Source organism: Lynx rufus, unplaced genomic scaffold (genome assembly GCF_022079265.1).
Source record: "Lynx rufus isolate CCGP_SWC_20201006 ecotype Redwood Valley unplaced genomic scaffold, mLynRuf1.p SCAF_2, whole genome shotgun sequence".
Classification (NCBI taxonomy): domain Eukaryota; kingdom Metazoa; phylum Chordata; class Mammalia; order Carnivora; family Felidae; genus Lynx; species Lynx rufus.
Genome location: NW_025814834.1, coordinates 35166602 through 35191330, shown reverse-complemented (window position 1 = coordinate 35191330; position 24729 = coordinate 35166602). Strand labels below are relative to the sequence as shown.

At 40.2% G+C, this 24729-nt stretch overlaps 1 pseudogene; it reads left to right on the top strand.

Annotated features, from left to right (window-relative positions):
* The window catches only part of LOC124514165 (aldehyde oxidase-like), a 95333-nt pseudogene extending 75666 nt beyond the window's left edge, over positions 1-19667 (top strand).
* Positions 19668-24729: the final 5062 nt, after the last annotated feature.

Genomic DNA, 24729 nt, shown 5'->3' with positions numbered 1-24729 from the left:
ATGCTTTGAGGCAAACTTTTAAGTAAACTCTCAGAGACATCTTCCATGACATGCTGAAAACCCTCTTATACTGTATTTTAACAATTCAAATAAACAGCATGAAGTTGAAATGCTACTGTTGATTGTATTTTCTCATATATGGAAATTCTTCCTCCCTCCCCAGATTGAAGGTGCATTTATTCAAGGCATGGGACTTTATACAATAGAGGAGCTGAATTATTCTCCTTAGGGTGTCCTATACACTCACGGTCCAAACCAATATAAAATCCCTGCCATCTGTGGCATCCCCACAGAGTTGCACGTTTCTTTATTGCTTCCATCTCAAAGCTCAAATACCCTGTAGTTGTTGAAGGTAAGTTGTGCTTGATAAATACATGCATGTTTATGTGATTTGTAGTAACTGTGCAGGGAACTAGCAGAGGTTCCTTCATTTCTTGGTTGTTTGGGGTTTCTACCAGGCTTATAGAAGAAAAGCTCTATTAAACATTTTAATTATAAATTAATTTAACAATTTTATAGTTTTTTTAAATACTTCAAATCTTGGAGCTTAACATGAACTATTACCATCAGGTTATATCTGATTTTTCATTTTGCAGTAATCATCTTATATCTATATATGCTTTCTCCATTTGGGATAATTTCCTTAGGATGGAATCCGAAGAATGAGAATACTAGACTAAAATGTTAAATTACTTTTTTAAAGGAAAATGTTACATATATTTTAGTATTTTATATGTGCATCTATACCATATTTGCCTATAGATGCACATATATGTATATATACATATAGATGCAGAGAGAGAGAGAGAGAGAGAGCCCTACTCTAGTTGACTTGTTTCCTTTCAAGGGTCTAGTAGAGTCTGGGATATTCCTGGAATGATCAGTATTTTTTGCCATTCATGACACAATGCAGCAGGACAAGAGAGGGGCCTGTTTGGACCATTGAAGCTCAGTAGTCCACTGACCCCAGAGAAGATTAGAATAGTCTGTGAAGATAAATTCACAAAAATGGTATGTTATGTTCTGTTCATAAAATTATGAATTTTTGCCCCCGTCCTTATGGTCAAGTTTTATTACCCCACCATGGCGGTTTTCCATGGGAGAAAAGGTGACAGGAATCCTGAGGGCATTTGAGCATAGGAAGAGCAGACGCGCCCTTAGATTGCAATTTTTCGTCAGTCTGGTCTTACCCAGCTCACAGCAGGGCTTAGTTCTATAATGAAAATGAAGGTTCATTGATCGTTCATCAGTTACATGTTCCTCCTTGGTTTTATTCGCTTCCCAGGACATGTTGGTCAGGAATGGGAGTTCAGGAACTATGCCCTGAACCTAAGATACCCAGGCCAAGAATATGGGCCACCCCAACAGTCGGTCTCACTCTACCCAATCAGGCACTTGATTGTATGTGTATTTCCTGGTTTGAACTGTAGAGTGGGAAGGGCCCTTTCTGGCCCAACCCCAAGAGCAGAATCCCACATGTATCAACACCCCCACAGAGTAAACATCTCAGTTCTCCTTGGTCACTTTCAGTGATGAGATTTAATTATAGGGGAAAGTCATGCCATTCACAGTGGCCCTTCTGACTATACACAAGGTGTTCCTTATATTGCGGGGAAAGCCCCCTCCTTCACCTCCTCTCAATACTTGCTCTGCATGGCACCCCTTATAGCTTTTCCTAAGCCCCGTGAATCACTTCTTCACTACGGAGGAACACAGAGACTAATTGCACTGTTCATTTGCCCCTCTTCAAGTGTGAGGTGATGATTCTTGTAGCTGCCCTGCCCTGATTCTTAGTCCTGTCCTAGATTCTTCCACATTTTTCATTCTGTCATTCTGAGACCTCTCATTGTCCTGATCACCCTCTGGGTGGTTTTTATCCTGTTTTACATTATGCTATTTCTCACCTGGCACAAACATTTTCCAAGTTACAAATGTCCACATTTGTTCTTTTATTCCAGGCTCCAAAAGACAAACCTGGATCCTATGTTCCTTGGAATGTACTCATGAATCAAATACAAATTTCTGGGGAAATGGGGTGACTGTTCCAACATAGCAGTCTATCCAGTGTTTATGCTTTGAGATGCTAGGTCTGAAAGATAAATGTTCATAGTTTAGAAATCATTTCACAGAGGATTGCTTTTATATGATGCTGATTTTAAATGTTCCATTTGGATTTTGATAGATATGCTTAAGCAATTTAGAAATCATATTTTACATAGCACAAATACTAACTGGTTTCCTCTAGAATGATATTCTCTATTACTCTGTTTCTTAAATCCATCCAGCTGAATGGAATAGAAGATGATGATTTGTGTATGATTCATATTTGGCTTGTATCCACCAACAGAAATTACACTGTCTAGTGAAAGGCAATTTTCTAAATAATTTTATTAGTAGTGTGAACTGTAAAGTTGTCATTTTCTCATATGTCCCCATCTGCTATCAGCCTCCTTTTATTGTCAGAATGGATCCAGGCACTGTATACAAGAGTCTGTGGGACTAAAGAAAAAAAAATGGATAAATTAGACTTCATCAAAACTGAAAACTTCTGTGCTTCAAAAGATACTATAGGAAATTGAAAGACAAACCACAGAATGGGAGAAAATATTTGTAAGTAATATATCTAATAAAGATGTTTATGGAGGATATATTTTAAAAACTCTTAAAACTCAGCAATAAAAAGATACATAATGCAAGTTAAAAATGGGCAAAGGAATTGAACAGACATTTATCCAAAGAAAATATATAAATGGCCAATAAGCACTTAAAAAGATGGTCAAAGTCATTAGTCATTAAGGAAATGCAAATGAAAATCACAGTGAGAAACCATTTCATTCCCAGGAGGATGGCTATAATCAAAATGATGGATAATAGTGTTGACAAGGATGTGGAGAAATTGGAACCTTTAACCATTGCTGGGAAGAATGAAAATGGTGCAGCCACTGGAAGAAAAATTGGCAGTTCTTCAAAAAGTTAAACATGGAATTACCAAAGGACTACTCTTAGGTATATACCCAAGAGAACTGAGAACATATGTACACACAAAAACTTATACACACATGTTCATGGCATTATTTATAATAACCAAAAGTAGAAACAGCCCAACTGTATCAACTGATAACAAAATATTATTTAAAAAATGTGGTATATCCATACAAGGGAATATTATTCAGCCATACAAAATAATGAAATACTGATATATATACTACAACATGGATGAACCGTGCAAACATTCTTTAAGTGAAAGTAGCCAGACACAAGAGGCTGCATGTTATATGATTCCTTCTATATGAAACATCCAGAATAAGCCAATTCCTGGGGACAGAAAGTCCATTAGTGGTTGCCAAAGGCTGAGGGGAGAGGGGAACAGGGAGTTGATTACTAATGGATATAGAGTTTCTTTGGGGGTGATGAAAATGTTATGGAATTAGATAGTAGTGATAGCTATACACCTGTGAATATACTAAAAACTACTGAACTGCACACTTTAAAAGTGAGTTTTATGGTATGTGTATTATATCTCAATTTTTATTTTATATTTTTGAGAGAGAGAGAGCAGGGGAGGGGAAGAGGGAGAGGAAGAGAGAATCTTAAGCAGGCTCCATGCTGGAGCCTGATCCCACAACCATGGGATTATGATCTGAGCCGAAATCAAGAGTCAGACGCTTAGCTGACTGAGCTACCCAGGTGCCCCAACATCTCAATTCAAACAAACAAACAAACAAACAAACAAACAAAAAAGCATATGTGAAGAGAAACATAAAATGTGGGAAGACAGAAGTTGTGACAATCATAAGAAGTCTATCTCAGTGGTCTTCAGGGACAAGACCTCAAAGGAGGCTAAACAGCAAGACCTTATCACTAAAAATGTTTTATTTGCATTAATGACAGAAAAAAGCATCTACACTGATGTATAAAATACTAGAGACTAATGGATGGCACCTTCTCCCTGTCACATTCTCAACTCAAGGACTCTTGTACCAAGGCCAAGACCCTTGGTTCTTGAAGTTTGGCTTTCGTTGCCACACGGATGTGTCTCAAAGACACCTCTGTCCCAAAACAGATCTCCTTATCAGTACAGCCATCTCTGAGATATTGAGCCAGAAATGAGGGAGTGATCCAAGATGCTTCATTCTCTCCGTGCATGTATGTGTTCAGGCATGAAGTCCTGTCAATCCCACCTCAGAGAAATTGCCTACATCTGCCTCTCCCTCTGTTTATTCCCATGGCTACTGTGTTGTTCCAAGCCACCATTATTTCCAACCTGACTATGTGGTTGTCTCCTCAGTATTGTCCTGCATTCATTTTCCTTCCCTTCCAAGCCATTCATCAGATTTAAGCCAGAGTTATACAAATTTGTGGATACACACGCACGCACACACACGCACACACACACACACACACATACACACACACAGACATGATATGATCATGTTACATCCTTCTTTAAAACCCTTCAATGGCTTCCTATTTATTCAACCAGAATACTGTCCCAAATCTGTAAGGTGGCATATGTGCCCTCTGTGATCTGGCCCCTGGCTATCTCTCCAGTATTGTCTCAACACCCCCTTTTTTTACCATCAGAATTTCCCATTCTGTTTCTTGCTCTGGAGCTTTGGTCCTCTGCCTAAAAGGTGCTGTCACTTCCATCCTTCCTTCTGTCTGTCTGACACTAGGTAGTACTTCTAAGATTTTAAAATGAACACAAATAACTTCAGGATCTTGCTAAAATGCAATCAAGCAAGCCCAGAAGCAAGAAGGTATAATAGAAGCGGTCCATCTAGAATCAAGCACAAGTCAGATTGGAAGCTAACCCAGACCCCAGTTATCCACTGCTCTTGTATCAGCATCTCTCCTGCAGTTCATACCTATGGTTACCTGGTGGAGAGTGAGAGTTCCTCATGACAAACTGAGACAGAAAGAAAAAGTCTGAGCTTGGTTCACAAATCAGTATGTGCATACAAGCCAGATATGGTATCTGCACTCCCCACTCAGAGGTGGTAAGGGAAAATTCTCCCAATGGGCAGAATCTTAGGTAATGCACCTGGTTTTTCATTTTGTGTAGAAAACAGAGTGGCCCAAGGTTAGGTATATACATGACTCAAATGGTTTGGCCACCTGGGCAGAACCTGGAAGGGGAAAGATTGGAAGACTGGGGACAAGAGACTTCTGAGTGGGTATATGGGAATAGGTACAATGTGTCAAAATTTTCATATTGTACATTAGAAATGTGAACTGTTTGGGGTGACTGGCTCAGTCAGTTTGGCTCAGGTCATGATCTCACAGCTCATGAGTTTGAGCCCCGCGTCAGGCTCTGTGCTGACAGCTCAGAGCCTGGAGCCTGCTTTGGATTCTGTGTCTCCCTCCCTCTCTGCTCCTCCCCTGCTCACACTCTGTCTCTCTCTCCTTCAAAAATAAACATTAAAAAACAAAAAAAATGTGAACTGTTCTCTACATAAATTTAGAAAAACCTATATGGAAAACTACCTTTCTTCCATTCACAAAGCAAATTCACCTGGCTCCTTAAAATGGGATATTATGCAAAAATAATTGGCTGAATGTTGTGAAGTTGCATCAAAAGCACTTGCTGCTATGTCCACCTGAGACCATGTTGGTGAAGGTGGCAGGGAAACAGACTCTCTCGCTCATGCTTTGTTGTACTAGCACACACATTTTGGAAAGTGAGTTATTTGGGCCTAGCAGCATGCATACCCTTCAACCCAGAAATAGCAGTTCCAGTTGAAATCTCCCACCATGAAAGAGGCACTAAACAACCAAGTATGTACACAAAATGGCATTTGACATTAGTCATCTCTGCCATTGGTCACCCCACTGATGACACAGTGGGTGTGGGAAGAGTCATGACAGCGGGATGGGCACTTTGCCTCCATGCAGCTACTGCTACTGCTGAATGTCCAACCCACCCCAACACACAACTAGCCCCCAAGTTAGTACCATCCTTCCAGGAGACCATCTGGCCACTGGAGGACAAACGGACAACTCCACCCTGGAAGGAGCAGTGATTTATTTTAACAGAAGGTGTTATGCATTCTGGGTAAAAGTTTGCCTTGCCTGGGGGAGCCTGGGTGGCTCAGTGGGTTGAGCATCAGACTTCGGCTCTGATCATGATCTCAGGGTTCATGAGTTCAAGCCCTATGTCGGGCTCTGTGCTGACAGCTCAGAACCTGGAACCTACTTCAGATTCTGTGTCTCCCACTGCTCCTCTCCCACTCACTCTCTCTCTCTCTTTATCAAAAATAAACAAACATTAAAAAAATTTAAAGAAAAAAAGAGGTTTGCCTTGCCTGTCTATAGGCGTTAGCCATCACCACTCCCTAAGGGCTTACATAGTATTAAGTGCACTCTCGTAATTTACAGCAAAGTAAATGCATCTGCTCTACAGCAGTGGGCTGAGTGTGTGACATGCGATCCACTGGTCATATTATGTCTGTACCACTCAGAAATGGCTAATCTGATAGAACAATGGAATGGCCTAGAGAAATGACAGCGAGGAGGCTGGTGAGGATGGAGCTCCTCCAGGATGCAAGATACTCAAAATCGGATGGACAGTTAACAAGCTGGCAGAAGATATCCAGACATTTATAGCAGATTATAGTTAATACCCATTGTATATAATTAAATTACTTAAATTGATAAGTAAAAAACCTTATAGGAGGAAATAAAGTACAGAAGAATAAATACAAATATTCACTAAATATATTATAAAAGGGAAAACCTCACGATAACAAGAAATGCCAGTTATGACTGTCATTTCCCTCACATATTTGAAAAATGGCAGGAATGGATAATATGCAGTGTTGGTGAAGGCTGTGGGGAAACACTCTCATACATGACTTTCTGTACAAGTGCACACATTTTGGAAGGTGAGTGAGTTGGACCTAGCAGCATGCTTACCCTTCAACCTAGAAATTCCAGTTCTCAGAATCTGAATACTTGTTCAAATGTGCCAAGTTAAAGCCCAAGGATTTTTCATTGCAGCAGTATTTGTAGTAGTGACAAATGGAAAACAACTTCATGTAAACTAATAGAGGACAATTTGTGGGAAAAATAAGAAGTTAATATTTTTTGAGAACTTACTAGGTACCAGTCAGTGTTCCAAATACTTTACATGTATTAGCTGATTTAATCCTCACAACAACCCTTCTTTGTCCATTTCATAGGTGAGGCAATTGAGGCAGAGAGCCTAAGTAACTTGGAAAAAAAAAAAACGGATTTGAAATAGTATGAGTAGCTTGATTTTACTTTTAGAAACCAACAAGAACAATTCATGTATATGTGCATGCACATGCGCACACGCATTTGCATGGGAAAATTGTGGATACGGAGGAATCTGATAATAGTTAGCTCTGGAAAGTGAAAATTGGGAAGGAGGATTTTCTCTTTCTACTTATATACTTTTGTATTATTGATATTTTTAAAGTAAGCGTTAGTTTTAGAATTTAAAAACAAATAGCATTAACACCTAAAAATTCACCTGAATGCATTATGTTTACATGATTTTGTTCCATTTCACTGACTGAAGGGTTTGTTGTGGTTGTAGGAAGAAGTTTTATTCCAGGGCAGAATGAAGTGTGCATTGTGTAAGAACTACATTGAGACTGAGGTTCTAGCTTGGCTTAAGGGAGGAAAAGAGTGTGGGTAGCAGAGGAAGGTGGGGAAATCAGAGGTTGGGAGCATAGACAGGATTTTATCAGAGGAAAACAGAGAGCAGACCCAAAACACCCTCAGGGCTGAAAGAGACCCCATAAGAAGTCTAAAAGCCTGCTCTCCACCCTCCTAATAGCCCTCCTAAAGGCAGACGGCCACATTCAGGGTCATAGTCCAGTTCCCTTATTCTCTCCTTGAGAGGTACAGTGAATTTTACATGCATTCAGCAGCCTGACCATTTGGGAAAATGCCTAATTATCCTTATTATTCCTCCAACCTGTATTTATTAAGCTTCCCCTATCCCAGGCACTGGGAACCAGTTACCTGCCATCAGGGAGCTTATACTCTGATACAGTTATTGAATGACTCACCTTCAAGGTGATCTTCTTTGACTGTTCCTCGTATTCTCTTTATAAGCTCACACATAATCTAGAGTTTGCTTGAAGGGTAATGAGTTAATGATTTGACGAACCGTAACAATCAACAGACTGAAGAGGGCATAGGAGTAAGTCAAGATCATTTCAGCATCCGAAATGCGTTTTTAAGAAGATAGTTTAGGGGCGCCTGGGTGGCGCAGTCGGTTAAGCGTCCGACTTCAGCCAGGTCACGATCTCGCGGTCCGTGAGTTCGAGCCCCGCGTCAGGCTCTGGGCTGATGGCTGGGAGCCTGGAGCCTGTTTCCGATTCTGTGTCTCCCTCTCTCTCTGCCCCTCCCCCGTTCATGCTCTGTCTCTCTCTGTCCCAAAAATAAATAAACGTTGAAAAAAAAAATTTTTTTTAAAAAAAAGAAGATAGTTTGGAGGAGGTAATGGCTTTCTTAATTCCAAGTAATAAAATATTTATTTTTTAGATAGCCATACTCAAACCCAAAATCATTTATGTGATGGCTAAACTTTAATATGTGCTCAACTAGTTATGTTCATGTCAAAGTAATTACTGTTTTAATCATCTAAATACATTTTTTTTTCTTTTTTTTGGAAACTGCCTCTGTAGTGACAACAGGTCTTTTCAGCTTCATCATCCAAACTCTGAAGGCCTTCTCCATCACCACCTGCCTGGTGCCTCATCTGCTGGTCTCTCTTTTGGGGCCACAGTTACCACCAAAGAAGGCATAGGAAATACCCAAAACAGGATTCACCTAGTTCAAGTAAGAGTATATGTTAACAAGTTCAGGATAAATATGGATTTAGATGGCTTCTTAGTTGTCTGAGCCATGGGTTAGGGTTTTAGGCAGCTTAAGGTTTTTGTCCCTTTTATAGGAAGAAGTTACTCTTTTCTTAATTTTCTTATCCTTCTATGGATTTCTTTATTATTATTATTTGAAGTTTATTATACTCCCATAAAAATGTGAGGACAGGTGGTGCAGAGGCTGTAACACCCCATCTGTGTCACCTTGAACCATCTCATTGTCTCAGGAAGGAATCCTCCCTCCAGGAAGGCTCTGGGTCCTGTGCACACAGAAAGGGGACAATTCACACTTTACAGTTCCTATAATAAATGAGAAAAACAAGGATGCATATTCTATGTTTGGTCTGTGTAAATAGCCATGCTGCAACCTCTACCAAAAAAAAATACTTTTGTGATTTGGATATTTGAATTGGGCATGTCGTGTAATAGTCTTTAATCAAAACTACATATGTTCAGTTGCCCCCAAACTAAGTTATAAAGCTCTTGGGAGCAAGGATTATGTCTTGTTCTAAAAATACCTTTCTAGACTATAAAGAATTGATGTGTCCTAAAGGTTGCTGGCAGACCACTGTTCCAGAGGCCAGAGGGAAGAAATATCACTGGTCTGTCCTTTTGCCTTCAAGAAACTCCTCAGATCATCAGAGGTACAGAGCTGGGTACATTAATCTCAAGGCCCAGTTGTATGGTATTTTTTAACTCATGTACTTAAGAATCATTAGTAAAAATGTCCCATAGTGAATGAACATCAACTAGCTCTCCAACATCAGAACAAGAAATGAATAGTAGAAAAGCTGGAGCTCTCTTTATGAGCAGAAGACTTTACAATAAATCCCTCCAATTCAGGTGCTGTTTTTTCCCCCAAGCAGTAGCCAAATGAGGGAGAGAACAAAGTAGAAGCAGATACTCTCAGTGTCTGTGGTCTTCAGATAAATCCAAACTGTGCTCTTGAAGTCATGCCCTGGGTTGACTTTGAGGGCTTCCTCTCCCAGCTACCTCCGTAGAGTCTGTACCCAGAAAGCTTCTGTTGGCATCTTCAATGTGAACAATCACAGCACTTCCAGTTGATACCTGACAGGTCTGTGCCTACCTCTACCTGTACCAATCAGGAGCTTCCTACCCTTCACTTTCAGGGTGGATCCTCTGTGTTCCTTGCTTTTAGGAAAAGATTACTAAAGGCCATCCACCCAGCATGGATTCCACACCACAGGCATGATGATGAGCGTCTGTATTTGCTAAGGAACTACCTGGAGCCCTCCACAGAGCAGTCCATGGGAAGCTTGGGGTGAGTCACAAACCACTACACAATAGAATGAACATTGTCTTTACAAGAGGAGCAGAGATGCTTGAACATTTTTCTCTGAGGAAATAGGTCAAAGGGCTTGGCCTTTCATCTGTATGATCCATGCCTCTCAAGCAATGTTAGCAAGTATTATCTATCCCTATTTACCAGGAAAGGAAACTGAGGCAGCCAGCCAGAGAATAAAGTGAATTTTCCATATGACTATTACCTTCTTGGCACTATATCAGTTGTTCCTGATCATTTTAGAGTAATGTATGTTTCACTAGCATATGCTCATTGAATCAGTCCACATGGGTAACTGATGCAATTGCAATGTTATTGGAATGGTGTTTGGAAATATTACAGCTTTAAAAATCTTTTAATTATGTACTTACGGCTAGCCAAAAAAAAAAAAAAAAAAAAAGCAATGACCTTTGGGTTGTTTTTATTTCATTGTGGCTGTTACTGCTACAATTGTTATTTTAGGATTAATGCTTAGGGAATCATAGACTCTTAGGAATTAGGAAAAAATCATTTATGACTTATAAACTTACATTCAGTTGAAATGCCTTAAGACTTTTAAAGTGGTATTTCCCCCTTTTGCCTTTTGGAAACTTTAAAATTCTCATTAAATTTCATATATGCATTCTGTTCTTTTAAGATATTTTTAAACTTCTATGATTTGAAAATCTGATGAATGTTGCCTTCTATGTGATATGTCCTTAATTAAAATATTGAACACAATAAGCCAAGCAAAAAAAACAGGAGAAAATTAACCAACATTGTTAACATTGAGCTGTTGTTCAGTCAAGTACAAACCCTTCTGTGGTATTATGCATTTAGATTTCTCTATCCCCTCCAAAGACCAAGCACAGACTCTGTCAGATGCCTTGTGAAATCCCTGTGCACTGTGTCTACAGCACTGATGAGTTTCTCATTCTAGAAATCTCATCTCAAAAAGGGAATGAGGCTAGTTTTCTTGAGTACCCAGTCTCCTCTTTGGGACCACTGCTCTAGGCCCTCTCATCAATAATCCATTCCAGAAGAGCTCCAGAAAGTCGCCTGGGAGCAAAGTCAACTTCAGCGAAATCCATCTTTTTGGAAACCAGGAACAATAGTTGCCTATCTCCGGTGTTCTAGCACTGCTCTGTTTTCTGTGATGTCTCAAAAAGATTACTCACCATGGTTTCACAATCTAATTAACAAACTATGGTAAGGTCAGAGGACATAATTCACCTTGATTGATCTGACCACTTGAACAAATTTAAAGGCCAAGTGCTTTCTTAGAATCTCCACATATCCTGGGCTTCAAGTCTTTTTTTTTTTTTTAACTGTGCTTGTCTGATCCTTTCAGTTTACAAAGCATTCCTTTGGTGAGAAATACGGAAGAAAAAATAGGAATAAGACAGTTCTGCCTTCTGACTTCTGTAAATATTACTCTATCTTCATTGAGCAGTATATTTGGTCTCTGTTTGATACATTTTATGGTTGATAGTGTTTTCTGCAAAATATATCTCTTAGACAACTTGACACTGCTCTGCATCACACTTTAGCCTCTGTTGTCAGTTTGCCCCATTACTTCCATCATTTGTTCATGTCCTTTCTTTATCTTTGCTAGTCAGAGTGCAGTATGGTTACAGTGCCTTCCTAATTCCTTAGTTCTTCCTCATTTACAATTACATCTTCCAAATTTCATTTCTGAGAGCTTCCTGTGTATTTTGTGCTATATTTTCTTGTTATAGTTTCTGGTAAATGGGAGAAAGTCCATCATTGTGCTGTACTTTCTGAAACTGGCTTTTTATAATATAAGCCTCCAGCCCTGAATAACAATGTTAATGTTCTTCTCTTTCTCATGTTATAAACCCAAGCATGTTCTCCCCAAACATTTTGTTACAGGCTCTATGGTTAGCTTGACAGCCACCCCCCTCATTTATTCCCCTCATTTTTGAGCCAGAAGAGAACCTTTTCTATCCCCTCTTCTTTAGAAATGGTAGAATTTTTCAAACCTGGATAATTCCCAGCTGTATCCTTCCTCTGTTCCAGTTTTTTAATTTGCTTTAGGGAAGCCCCATCCATTCCTTTGGTTGGACCGAGTGGCCTGTGTTGTCCACCCTGCTGAGAGCTAGATGTTGGTTCAACTGGTAAGATGGGGTCAGAGGTGTGAAGAGATCCCGTATTGGGGCTGCAAAGGATGCTTCAGACAAAGGAAGCTAGGTTCAATAAGGCAGGAGTAGAATTCTCAACATTTAGCCAAAAACTGAGGACCTGGAGACAGATCTAAAAATCCAATAAAGGCCACTAAAGGGGAGTCAGGTTAAAAAAGACACTAAGAAAAGAAGAAGTAGTGAATCTAGACAGTTACCGTCAGCAAGCACTGTGTGTAGGCACATTTCTGTTCATTTCTCTTTAAGCTCTCACCCAAAAAGTTTCTATCCTCTTCTTTCCTTTGAGGTTCCTGGATTTCCACTCATGTTTATATTTCATGAGTATATGGTCTCTGCCTTCTTTGTTGGTTGTTTTGGGTTTTTTTTTTGTTTTTTGTTTTTTTTTTTTGTCAGATACTATTTAGTGGGTCTCATCGCTCTAGGTTTTTGGTGATGTCTGTTAGACAACAGCATCATTTTTTTAATTATTATTATTTTAATGTGTATTTATTTTTGAGAGCGGGTAAGAGGGCATGAGCAGAGAAGGGGCAGAGAGAAAGGGAGACAGAATCCAAAGCAGGCTCCAAGCTCTGAACTGTCATCACAGAGCCCGATTCAGGGCTTAAACCCACAAGCTGTGAGATCATGACCTGAGCCGAAGTCGGACACTTAATTGACTAAGCCACCCAGGTGCACCGACAACAGTAGCATCATTGCCCCCAAATTGCAAGTCCTCTTTTGTTTATCACCCATAGTCTGTGCTTTCATATCTAGACACCACCATAAAAGCTAACTTTACTGAGTACTTTCTGTATACCAGCCATATACTATGGCAGTTACTATGTGCCAATTGTGCAGATGACAAAACTGAAGTACAGAGTGCTTAAGCTATTGCCCAAGATCACATCACTAGCAAGTGGAATAGTCAGGATTGGAACCCAGGCAATCTGGTTGTAGAATCTGTGTTCTTTTTTTCGGGGGGGTGGGGGGGAGGGAGCTGCATTTTGCTTCCTTTTTTTTTTCATAAAATTTATTGTCAAATTGGTTTCCATACAACACCCAGTGCTCATCCCAACAGGTGCCCTCCTCAATGCCCATGACCCACTTTCCCCTCCCCCCCCACCCCCCATCAACTGTCAGTTTGTTCTCAGTATTTAAGATCTCTTATGGTTTGCCTCCTTCTCTCTCTATAACTTTCCCCACCCCTTCCCCTCCCACCTGGTCTTCGGTTGAGTTTCTCAGGATCCACATATGAGTGAAAACATTTGGTATCTGTCTTTCTCTGCCTAATTTATTTCACTTAGCGTAACACTCTCCAGTTCCATCCATGTTGGTACAAATGGCCAGATTTCATTCTTTCTCATTGCCAAGTAGTCTTCCATTGTATATATAAATCACATCTTCTTTATCCATTCGTCAGTTGATGGACATTTAGGCTTTTTCCATAATTGGCTATTGATGAAAGTGCTGCTATAAACATTGGGGTACAAGTGCCCCTATGCATCAGCACTCCTGTATCCCTTGGGTAAATTCCTAGCAGTGCTATTGCTGGGTCATAGGGTAGATCTATTTTTAATTTTTTGAGGAACCTCCACACTGTTTTCCAGAGCGGCTACACCAGTTTGCATTCCCACCAACAGTGCAAGAGGGTTCCTGTTTCTCCACATCCTCACCAGCATCCTGTAGTCTCCTGATTTGTTCATTTGGCATGAGGTGGAATCTCAGTGTGGTTTTGATTTGTACTTCCCTGATGAGGAGTGACGTTGAACATCTTTTCATGTGCCTGTTGGCCATCTGGATGTCTTCTTTAGAAAAGTGTCTATTCATGTCTTCTGCCCATTTCTTCCCTGGATTATTTGTTTTTCAGGTGTGGAGTTTGGTGAGTTCTTTATAGATTTTGGATACTAGCCCTTTGCCTGATATGTCATTTGCAAATATCTTTTCCCATTCCGTTGGTTGCCTTTTAGTATTGTTGATTGTTTCCTTTCTGTGCAGAAGCTTTTTATCTTCATGAGGTCCCAGTAGTTCCTTTTTGCTTTTAACTGCCTTGCCTTTGTGGGTGTGTTAAGTAAGAAATTGCTGCGGCTGAGGTCAGAGAGGTTTTTTCCTGCTTTCTCCTCTAGGATTTTGATGGTTTTCTGTCTCACATTCAGGTCCTTTATCCATTTTAGTTTATTTTTGTGAATGGTGTGAGAAAGTGGTCTAGTTTCAACCTTCTGCATGTTGCTGTCCAGTTCTCCCAGCACCATTTGTTAAAGAGACTGTCTTTTTTCCATTGGATATTCTTTCCTGCTTTGTCAAAGATTAGTTGGCCATACTTTTGTGGGTCCAATTCTGGAGTCTCTATTCTATTCCATTGGTCTGTGTGTCTGTTTTTGTGCCAGTACCATGCTGTCTTGATGATTACAGCTTTGTAGTAGAGGCTAAAGTGTGGGATTGTGATGCCTCCCGCTTTGGTCTTCTTCTTCAATATTACTTTGACTATTTGGGGTCTTTTGCGTTCCATACAAATTTTAGGAGTGCTTGTTCTAGCTTCGAGAAGAATGCTGGTGCAATTTTGATTGAGATGGCATTGAATGTGTAGATTGCTTTGGGTAGTATTGACATTTTAACAATATTTATTCTTCCAATCCATGAGCATGGAATGTTTTTCCATTTCTTTGTATCTTCTTCAATTTCCTTCATAAGCTTGCTATAGTTTTCAGCATACAGGTCTTTTACATCTTTGGTTAGGTTTATTCCTAGGTGTTTTATGATTCTTGGTGCAATTGTGAATGGGATCAGTTTCTTTATTTGTCTTTCTGTTGCTTCATTATTAGTGTATAAGAATGCAACTGATTTCTGTACATTAATTTCGTATCCTGCAACTTTGCTGAATTCATGTATCAGTTCTAGCAGACTTTTGATGGAGTCTCTTGGGTTTTCCATGTATAGTATCATGTCATCTGCAAAAAGTGAAAGCTTGACTTCATCTTTGCCAATATTGATGGCTTTGATTTCCTTTTGTTGTCTGATTGCTGATGCTAGCACTTCCAACACTATATTAAACAACAGTGGTGAGAGTGGACATCCCTGTCGTGTTCCTGATCTCAGGGGGAAAGCTCTCAATTTTTCCCCACTGAGGATGATATTAGCTGTGGGCTTTTCATAAATGGGTTTTATGATGTTTAAGTGTGTTCCTTCTATCCCGACTTTCTTGAGTGTTTTTATTTAGAAAGGATGCTGAATTTTGTCAAATGCTTTTTCTGCATCGATTGACAGAATCATCTGGTTCTTTTCTTTTATTAATGTGATGATTGATTTGCGAATGTTGAACCAGCCCTGCATCCCAGGAATGAATCCCACTTGATCATGGTGAATAATTCTTTTTATATACTGTTGAATTCGATTTGCTAGTATCTTGTTAAGAATTTTTACATCCATAGTCATCAGGGATATTGGCCTGTAGTTCTCTTTTTTGCTGGGTCTCTGTCTGGTTTAGGAATCAAAGTAATGCTGGCTTCATAGAAAGAGTTTGGAAGTTTTCCTTCCTTTTCTATTTTTTGGAACAGCTTGAGAAGGATAGGTATTATCTCTGCTTTAAATGTCTGGTAGAATTCCCCAGGGAAGCCATCTGGTCCTGGACTCTTATTTGTTGGGAGATTTTTGATAACTTATTCAATTTCTTCACTGGTTATGGGTATGTTCAAATTTTTTATTTCTTCCTATTTGAGTTTTGGAAGTGTGTGGGTGCTTAGGAATTTGTCCATTTCTTCCAGGTTATCCAGTTTGTTGGCATATAATTTTTCATAGTATTCTCTGATAATTGCTTGTATTTCTGAGGGATTGGTTTTAATGATACCATTTTCATTCATGACTTTATCTATTTGGGTCCTCTCCCTTTTCTTTTTGAGAAGCCTGGCTAGAGGTTTATCAATTTTTTTTATTTTTCTGAAAAACCAAGTCTTGGTTTCATTGATCTGCTCTACTGTTTTTTAGATTCTATATTGTGTATTTCTGCTCTGATCTTTATTATTTCTCTTCTTCTGCTGGGTTTAGGCTGCCTTTGCTGTTCTGCTTCTATTTCCTTTAGGTGTGCTGTTAGATTTTGTATTTGGGATTTTTCTTGTTTCTTGAGATAGGCCTGGATTGCAATGTATTTTCCTCTCAGGACTGCCTTCACTGCATCCCAAAGCATTTGGATTGTTGTTTTTTCATTTTCATTTGTTTCCATATATTTTTTAATTTCTTCTCTAATTGGCTGGTTGACCCATTCATTCTTTAGTAGGATGTTCTTTAACCTCCATGTTTTTGGAGGTTTTCCAGACTTTTTCCTGTGGTTGATTTCAGGTTTCATAGTATTGTGGTCTGAAAGTGTGCATGGTATGATCTCAATTCTTTTATACTTATTAAGGGCTGTTTTGTGACCCAGAATGTGATCTGTCTTGGAGAATGTTCCATGTGCACTCGAGAAGAAAGTGTATTCTGTTGCTTTGGGATGCAGAGTTCTAAATATATCTGTCAAGTCCATCTGATCCAATGTCTCATTCAGGGCCCTTGTTTCTTTATTTATTCTCTGTCTAGATCTTCTATCTGTTGTTGTACATAGAGTATTAAAGTCTCCTCAAATTACCACATTCTTACCAATAAGATTGCTTATGTTTGTGATTAATTGTTTTATATATTTGGAGGCTTTCGAATTCAGTGCATAGACATTTATAATTGTTAGCTCTTCCTGATGGATAGACCCCGTAATTATTATATAATGCCCTTCTTCATCCCTTATTACAGCCTTTAAAGTCTAGTTTGTCTGATATAAGTATGGCTACTCTAGCTTTCTTTTGACTTCCAGTAGCATGATAGATAGTTCTCCATCCCCTCACTTTCAATCTGAAGGTGTCCTCAGGTCTAAAATGAGTCTCTTGTAGACAGAAAATAGGTGGGTCTGATTTTTTTATCCATTCTGACACCCTATCTTTTGGTTGGGGCATTTAGTCCATTTACATTCAGTGTTATTATTGAAAGATATGGGTTTAGAGTCATTGTGATATCTGTAGGTTTCATGCTTGTAGCGATGTCTCTGGTACTTTGTGGTCCTTGCAACATTTCACTCAGAGTCCCCCTTAGGATCTCTTGTAGGGCTGGTTTGGTGGTGATGAATTCCTTCAGTTTTTGTTTGCTTGGGAAAACCTTTACCTCTCCTTATATTCTGAATGACGGACTTGCTGGGTAAAGGATTCTTGGCTGCATATTTTTTCTGTTCCTCACATTGAAGATTTCCTGCCACTCCTTTCTGACCTGCCAAGTTTCAGTAGATAGGTCTGCTACTTCCCTTATCTGTCTACCTTTGTATGTTAAGGCCCGTTTATCCCTAGCTGCTTTCAGAATTCTCTCTTTATCCTTGTATTTTGCCAGTTTCACTATGATATGTCATGCAGAAGATTGATTCAAGTTATGTCTGAAGGGAGTTCTCTGTGCCTCTTGGATTCCAATGCCTTTTTCCTTCCCCAGATCAGGGAAGTTCTCAGCTGTGATTTGTTCAAGTACACCTTCAGCCCCTTTCTCTCTCTTCTTCTTCTTCTGGAATTCCTATGATACGGATATTGTTGTGTTTGATTGCATCACTTAGTTCTCTAATTCTCCCCTCATACTCCTCGATTTTTTTATCTCTATTTTTCTCAGCTTCCTCTTTTTCCATAATTTTATCTTCTAATTTACCTATTCTCCCCTCTGCCTCTTCAATCTGCACTGTAACCGCCTCCATTTTATTTTTCATCTCATTTATAGCATTTTTAAATTCATCATGACCATTTTTTAGTCCTTTAATCTCTGTAGCAATAGATTCTCTGCTGTCCTCTATGCTTTTTTCAAGCCCAGTGATTAATTTTATGACTATTATTCTAAATTCTTGTTCCATTATATTGCTTAAATCGGTTTTGATTAATTAAGTAGCTGTTGCTACTTCCTGGGATTTCTTTTGAGAAGAATTCTTCTGTTTCATCATTTTGGCTAGCATTCTGTCCCCTATTCATTTTAAAAGCTTGTTGTATGCTCTGCACCTGCGAGCACTGCTATATTAAAGGAGGGTAATACACTGTACAGGGCCTCGTCCTTCAGGAGGTGTTTTTTCAGGGATTGTTACCTGCTCTGTGTTGTTGTAACTTTGGTTATTTTATTACCCTACTTGTAGTAATATTTTGGACCCTCCACCAGATGTGCTTTGATTTGTTCCTGGAGTAGCCCTGTAAAGGAAAACAGATCGACAAACAGAAGACAAAAACATGCAAACACACAAACAAATAACACAAATAAACAAAAACAAAAACCTAAAGACTAAAAACAAAAAACCCAAAAACACTGACTACAAGTAAAGAAGAGGGTGGAGGCGGTGCTGATGGTAGAGCACATACAAAGAGACAAATGACAGGAGCGAGGGTGGGAGGGGGAGAGGAGAAAAAATAAGCATTGATTAGGCAGAGAGACTAAAAGGCTTAATCCAGAGAGAGAAAGGAAAATAAAGAAGGAGGTGGGGAAAATGAAATGAAGATAAAGTTACTCATACAGAGAAACTATATGGCTTGATTATTTCATAGAGAAAGGAGTGTAAAGAAGAAGGTGTAGAACATGTATCAAGACAATGGATTAAATATGTCTGTTTAGACAGACCAATAATCAGAGTAACCAGCCTAGTGGAGGGAAGAGATAAGGAGGAGAATTGGGGAGAGGGGGGCGTGGAATATATCTATATATCCAGAATTGACCTAGAGTTAATCCAGGCAGCACTGCATTGCTTGTAGGTAGTAGCTGTCTGCAGGGTCTGTCCTGCTCCGGTGCATGTGCTGCAAAGGGGTGTGGTTTGGCATTATCTGGACCCACCTCCACTATGGGTCCAGGAAGTGATCCCTGAGGCCCTGCCTTGTTGGGGGGGGGGGCGGAAATAGTGATTCCCCCCCCCCAGTCTCTTCTCCATGGAGCCAGACCCGGTGGACTCAGTTTGAGTCATCTTCACTGTGCTGCGGGCGCAGACGGGTGGTCCTTCTCACTCCACCAACTTCCCTGACCCTGTGCTTGGCTACGATTCAAAGTCCCACTCATGTGCTCTGGCCCTGGGGAAACGCCTCTCAGAGTGGTGATATGTGGTCCCGGCTGGCTTTGTCTGTGCCACAGCCCTTCAGGGAGGACCGCCTTCTCCTGCTGCGCACTGAACTGCAAGCCCCTGGGGTGGCAGATGCAGGCAGCCTTTGTGTTTTCCCACGGCACTGCAGGGAAACTGTGCGGCCTTTTCCTTCTGCAGACGACACCCTTGGCCCAGCCGCTGCGCCCAGCGTGGCGGACACAGGCAGGTTACCTACTGTCGCACAGCCCTCCAGGGAGGGAACCACTTTCTCCAGCTGCAGACTGAGCCTCTAACCTACCACTGCACCCAGGCCTGGCTCCCCTCCTCCCCAGGTGTGCGAACAGGGAGCCGGCCCCAGTCCAAGGAAAGCCCCGCAGTTAGAGATTGGATCCCTCTCAGTCTCAGTCCTAGGTCTTTCTCCTCTCCAGATACAGCCTCACACTTCCCTAGCCGCTCTTTCTCTTCCCTTTGTCTTTCCGCAGAAGATAGAATCTGTGTTCCTAACCCCCTTCTCGGAATCTATTTGTTTTCCTGGTACCATTTTCTTTGTTATTTTTCCTGGAGAATCACCAGGACCCCCTTTATTGTTATTACTTCCCTTCACCCAATGTAACCAGTATCCTCTTTAGTTTCATATTTTGGAATATCACGTAGGTAAGTTTGTGTTTGCTTTTTGTTTGTTTGTTTTTAAGTAGGCTTCACACCCAACACAGAGCACAACTTGGGGCCTGAACTCATGACCTGAGATCAAGATCTGAGCTAGGATCAAGAGTCAGATGCTTAACCAACTGAGCCACCCAGGCACCCCTCATCTAGGTAAGTTTTTAGTCTACTAATTTACTTATTTCTTTCTCAGATTTATTCATGTGCCCTTCTATAAGCATTAGTTGAGTTCCTTCTGTGTTGTGAGCTGTGTGACCATGGTTCTTACCCCTAGGGAGAATCAGTCCCTGATTGGGACTGATTAATGACTGATTAATCAGGGACTGATTCAGGGACAATTAATATCTTTAAGCAGTTGATGAATACAGAAAATTTTGTGCAAAATGTGTATATATTCACATGTGACTTTGAGGACATATTCACATAACTGTTGCCAGATTCTCAGGAGTCTGTGACCCCCTCCCATAAAGATGAGAATCACTGGTCTAAAGAGACACAGAAATCGTTATAATACCGTGACACCCTGATTAGATCTAGGAGCTATGGTCCCAAACATGCTTTCCCAACCTTACGAGAGGTACTTCCTCTTTGACTGGGTCAGTCCTTCCAATGTTATATGATTTTTTAATATCATCTGGTGACTGACAGGAACTTTAAAGGGTCTGGGATTTTACTTACAAACTAACAAGTTAGGCTGATGCAGTTTGATGATGCTAGCAGAAAACACAAGACTCCTGAGTCAGAGGCAAAAGACTATGTTCTTCACAGCAATAGCATCGCTAGAGTATTAGCATTTCCAATTAGCTTTCCAGGCCCCAATTCCCACAAAGCAATGTGGTGAGGGCCAGTTGACACCTGGAGGTGCCATGGGCCACATATAGTAGAGGAACCCTGAGATTAAGGAACTCAAATCTTTTATAATGGGTGGTAAGCCTCCCAGAAGGTGATATTATCTTATTAACTGAACAGTAAGCATTGCTGCTAATTCCTTCATGGGGGGACAGTCTTCCACACTGCTCACTATGCCCACACCCTTGAGAAGGTAGTTTGAAACCAAAGCATGTGCCTCTGCTCATGCAATGTACTCATCTTCAGCATGTGACTTACTCCCCTCTAGGGGTTTCCTCAATCCCTTCCCTTCCTCCTCACTGATTTCCTGCTCTGCATCCTTCCACAGAGTGCACTCCAGAACTGTATCCTGAATGTCTTCTGAGGACACTAGTTCAATCTAGAAAAACTACCAGGATTTTGTATATGGTTTTTTGGAGGGAGAGGGGCTCCTAGTTATGAACAAGGGAGACACACCAAGGGCAGAGATGTGGCCTTTGGGTTGAAATATTGTGCGTTTCCTTCTACCTGGGCAATTACTGCTGCTGACCTGAACACAGACCCATTGTGGAAAGTGGGGAAGGTTTTAGTCCTGGGAGTGTGAACAACTGATAGCTGCCGGGCTAGTACTTCTATGTTAAATAGCAAAGCGTCACACCCATTACATGAAATTGGTCTTCAAGGAAGCACAATATTGTGCATTAAACTCAGAGGTTTACCATTTTGCCCATCACAGTGAGGGTAACTAGATGTTTTTCTCAGAAATAGAGACAAGTACCACCTTAATGGCTTCTTTGAAAGTGAAGGTTATAAAATAACATATTCTAACTGAAAACGGATTAGACCATCTTCCTAATATCTAGCTTGGTGATGAGGAGAAGCAGAGAAGAGTCTATTTCTCACACTGCCATTTCAGCAGAACATTTTATGGAATCACAGCCAAAGTAAAACATTTTTGTGAAATAAATACCTGTCTTCTCTGAATCCAGTTCCATCTTTGATTAGTACTAATGGCCTATGAGGAAGAGAGGACAAACCGTTTTCATCTTTCATGTTGTGTGAAATCGGTAGCCACTAAGCATATGTAACATCCATAGAGCATTAGCGTCAGACCATCCTCTGCCCACTCCCTACACGCACACCCCAAAAAACCTATGGTAAGTAGCTAGTAAAGACTATATGGAATTATTAATTTAAAAAATACATTTTTCCTTCAAAAATATACCTCATAAGCTGCAGAAGTTATATAGCCAGAGATGTTTGGATTCCAAAATTGTTGAAAAAAAAATAAAAAGGATGTGGAAAAGTGAGAACAAGTTAAGATGATGCCCAAGGAAATATCTAAAGAAAAGACCAAGGAATGGAGACTAGAGAACTATGTAAACAAAATTGACATGAATAATCCATGTAAAACATTCGCTACAGTACACGACAGCTATAAATATTAGTATTACTATTTACCTGAGCTGGGAAAGCAAGACAGATTGCAGTAATATGTGTTTATTTATTTGTTCATTCATTTTTCAAGTCATTTATTCATTCATTATTTGTTTGAAATTATGTGTCCTAGAATTTCGGTACCTTCCATTGTCGCCTGCATTTCAGTTTCACTTTCTTCATGAATTTAAAGATTACTTGAACCAACTTACTTAGCTACAACTCTGTAGTCAGATAAGCAAAGAGGAAAGACCTGTGCCAGATTCCAAGGCAGAAATAGATTCAACAGAAGGAAGAACCCCTCAGGGTAACAAGCCCCTGGGGTCAGTGGCAGCCTGGAGGGCTACTGTTCTAACTCAGGAGGCTCCAGGGCCTTTCAGTCTTCTCTTGGGAACCCTGCTCCCCATGTCTGTCTCTGAAGGGGTTGTTTTGAGCATTACATGCCTTAATGAATGGGAAGCACTGTGCTGTGGTAGACAACCAGGAAATTATAGTTGTTATTAGCAATTACAGGTAATGCAAAGTTAGGTTTTATTAGCATGAACTTCATTATCAGAATGCACTGCTTCAAATTCTATTCTTTAGCTATATAATTTGATAAATTATTTGACCTTCCTAAGCCTCTGTTTCCTTATCTGTAAAAGATTATGATCATGAGGATTAAATTATATCATGTCTGTAAAGTGCAATACATGAGACTAGCACATACTGAGTGCTAAATATAACATCTACTACAATTAATACAGCTACTATTACCACTGCTACTACTATCATCATCATTATTATTATCATTATTAACACCTCTTTTGGGGGGCACCTGGGGGGCTCAGTCAGTTGAGCATCTGACTTTGGTTTCGGTTCAGGTCGTGGTCTCCTGGTCGTGGGATCAAGTCCCATGTTGGGTTCTGCCCTGAATGTGGAGCCTGCTTAGCATTCTCTCTCTCCCTCTCACCCTGCCTCTCCCTGCCTTTCCCTGCCTTCTCAAAATAAATAAATAAACTTTTTTTTAATACTTCTTTTGGTATTTAACAACTCTAGGATTCCTGCTTTGCCATCCTTGTTTTCTTCAATAGAGTTATATTGCTGTCAAATGAATGGGGAATGTTGTTTGGGTCAAGAAGAAAAGAAACCCGAGAACAAAGCTAGTGTGTCTTTCCTTCTGTCTCCTTTAATCTGCAGCTTCCCATATTTGGTATATCAGGATGAACCTGACCAACAGGGCTTGGGATGCTGGTGGGACCTCGTGAAAAGCACAGGTTCTTCTCCCAGGGCTTCTACCCCTTCCCTTCCATTGGCCCTCAACCACCACAAACCCATCTTCCTGGGAGGAAGGAATCCTGGTGTCCCCAACTTTAGGAAGACAGGACCTCACTCAAGTCCCAGCCCTGAAACTTTCCAATTTGGATTTAACTTCCTCCATGGTATAATTGGGATAACACTTTGAGGAAGCTGTTGGGAAGACTAGATGATACACATAAATGAGGTACATAAAGTCCCAAACACAGTGGCAAGCACATAACAGTTGCATAATAAATGCCAGTTTTTTCCTAATAGCGGATGTTCAGAATTGTTCTTAGAACCAATCTTGGAAGAGGTTTATTATATACTAGAGTATTTGTCACAATGTTATTTATAATAGTAAAAATTAGAAATAACTTAAATGTTCAACAATAGGGGATAATTTCATTTTTTTAATGTTTATTTCTTTATTTTTTTAATGCTTATTTATTTTCATGAATTTTAATTTATTTTTTAACTTATATCCAAGTTAGTTAGCATATAGTGCAACAGTGATTTCAGGAGTCGATTCCTTAATGCCCCTTACCCATTTAGCCCATCCCCCCTCCCCCAACCCCTCCTGTAACCCTCTGTTTATTCTCCATATTTATGAGCCTCTTCTGTTTTGTCCCCCTCCCTGTTTCTATATTATTTTTGCTTCCCTTCCCTTATGTTCATCTGTTTTGTATCTTAAATTCCACCTATGGGTGAAGTCATATGATATTTGTCTTTCTGTGACTGATTTCGCTTAGCATAATACCCTCTAGTTCCATCCACATAGTCGCAAATGGCAAGATTTCGTTCTTTTTGATTGCCGAGGGATACTCCATTGTGTGTATATATATATATACGTATATATATATATACACACCACATCTTCTTTATCCATTCATCCACCGATGGACATTTGGGCTTTCCATACTTTGGCTATTGTTGATAGTGCTGCTATAAACATGGGGGTGCATGTGCCCCTTCAGAACAGCACACCTATATCCCTTGGATAAATACCCAGTAGTGCAATTGCTGGGTCGTAGCTGGTAGTTCTATTTTTAATTTCTTGAGGAAACTCCATACTGTTTTCTAGAGTGGCTGCACCAGTTTGCATTCCCACCAGCAGTGTAAAAGAGATCCTCTTTCTCTGCATCCTCG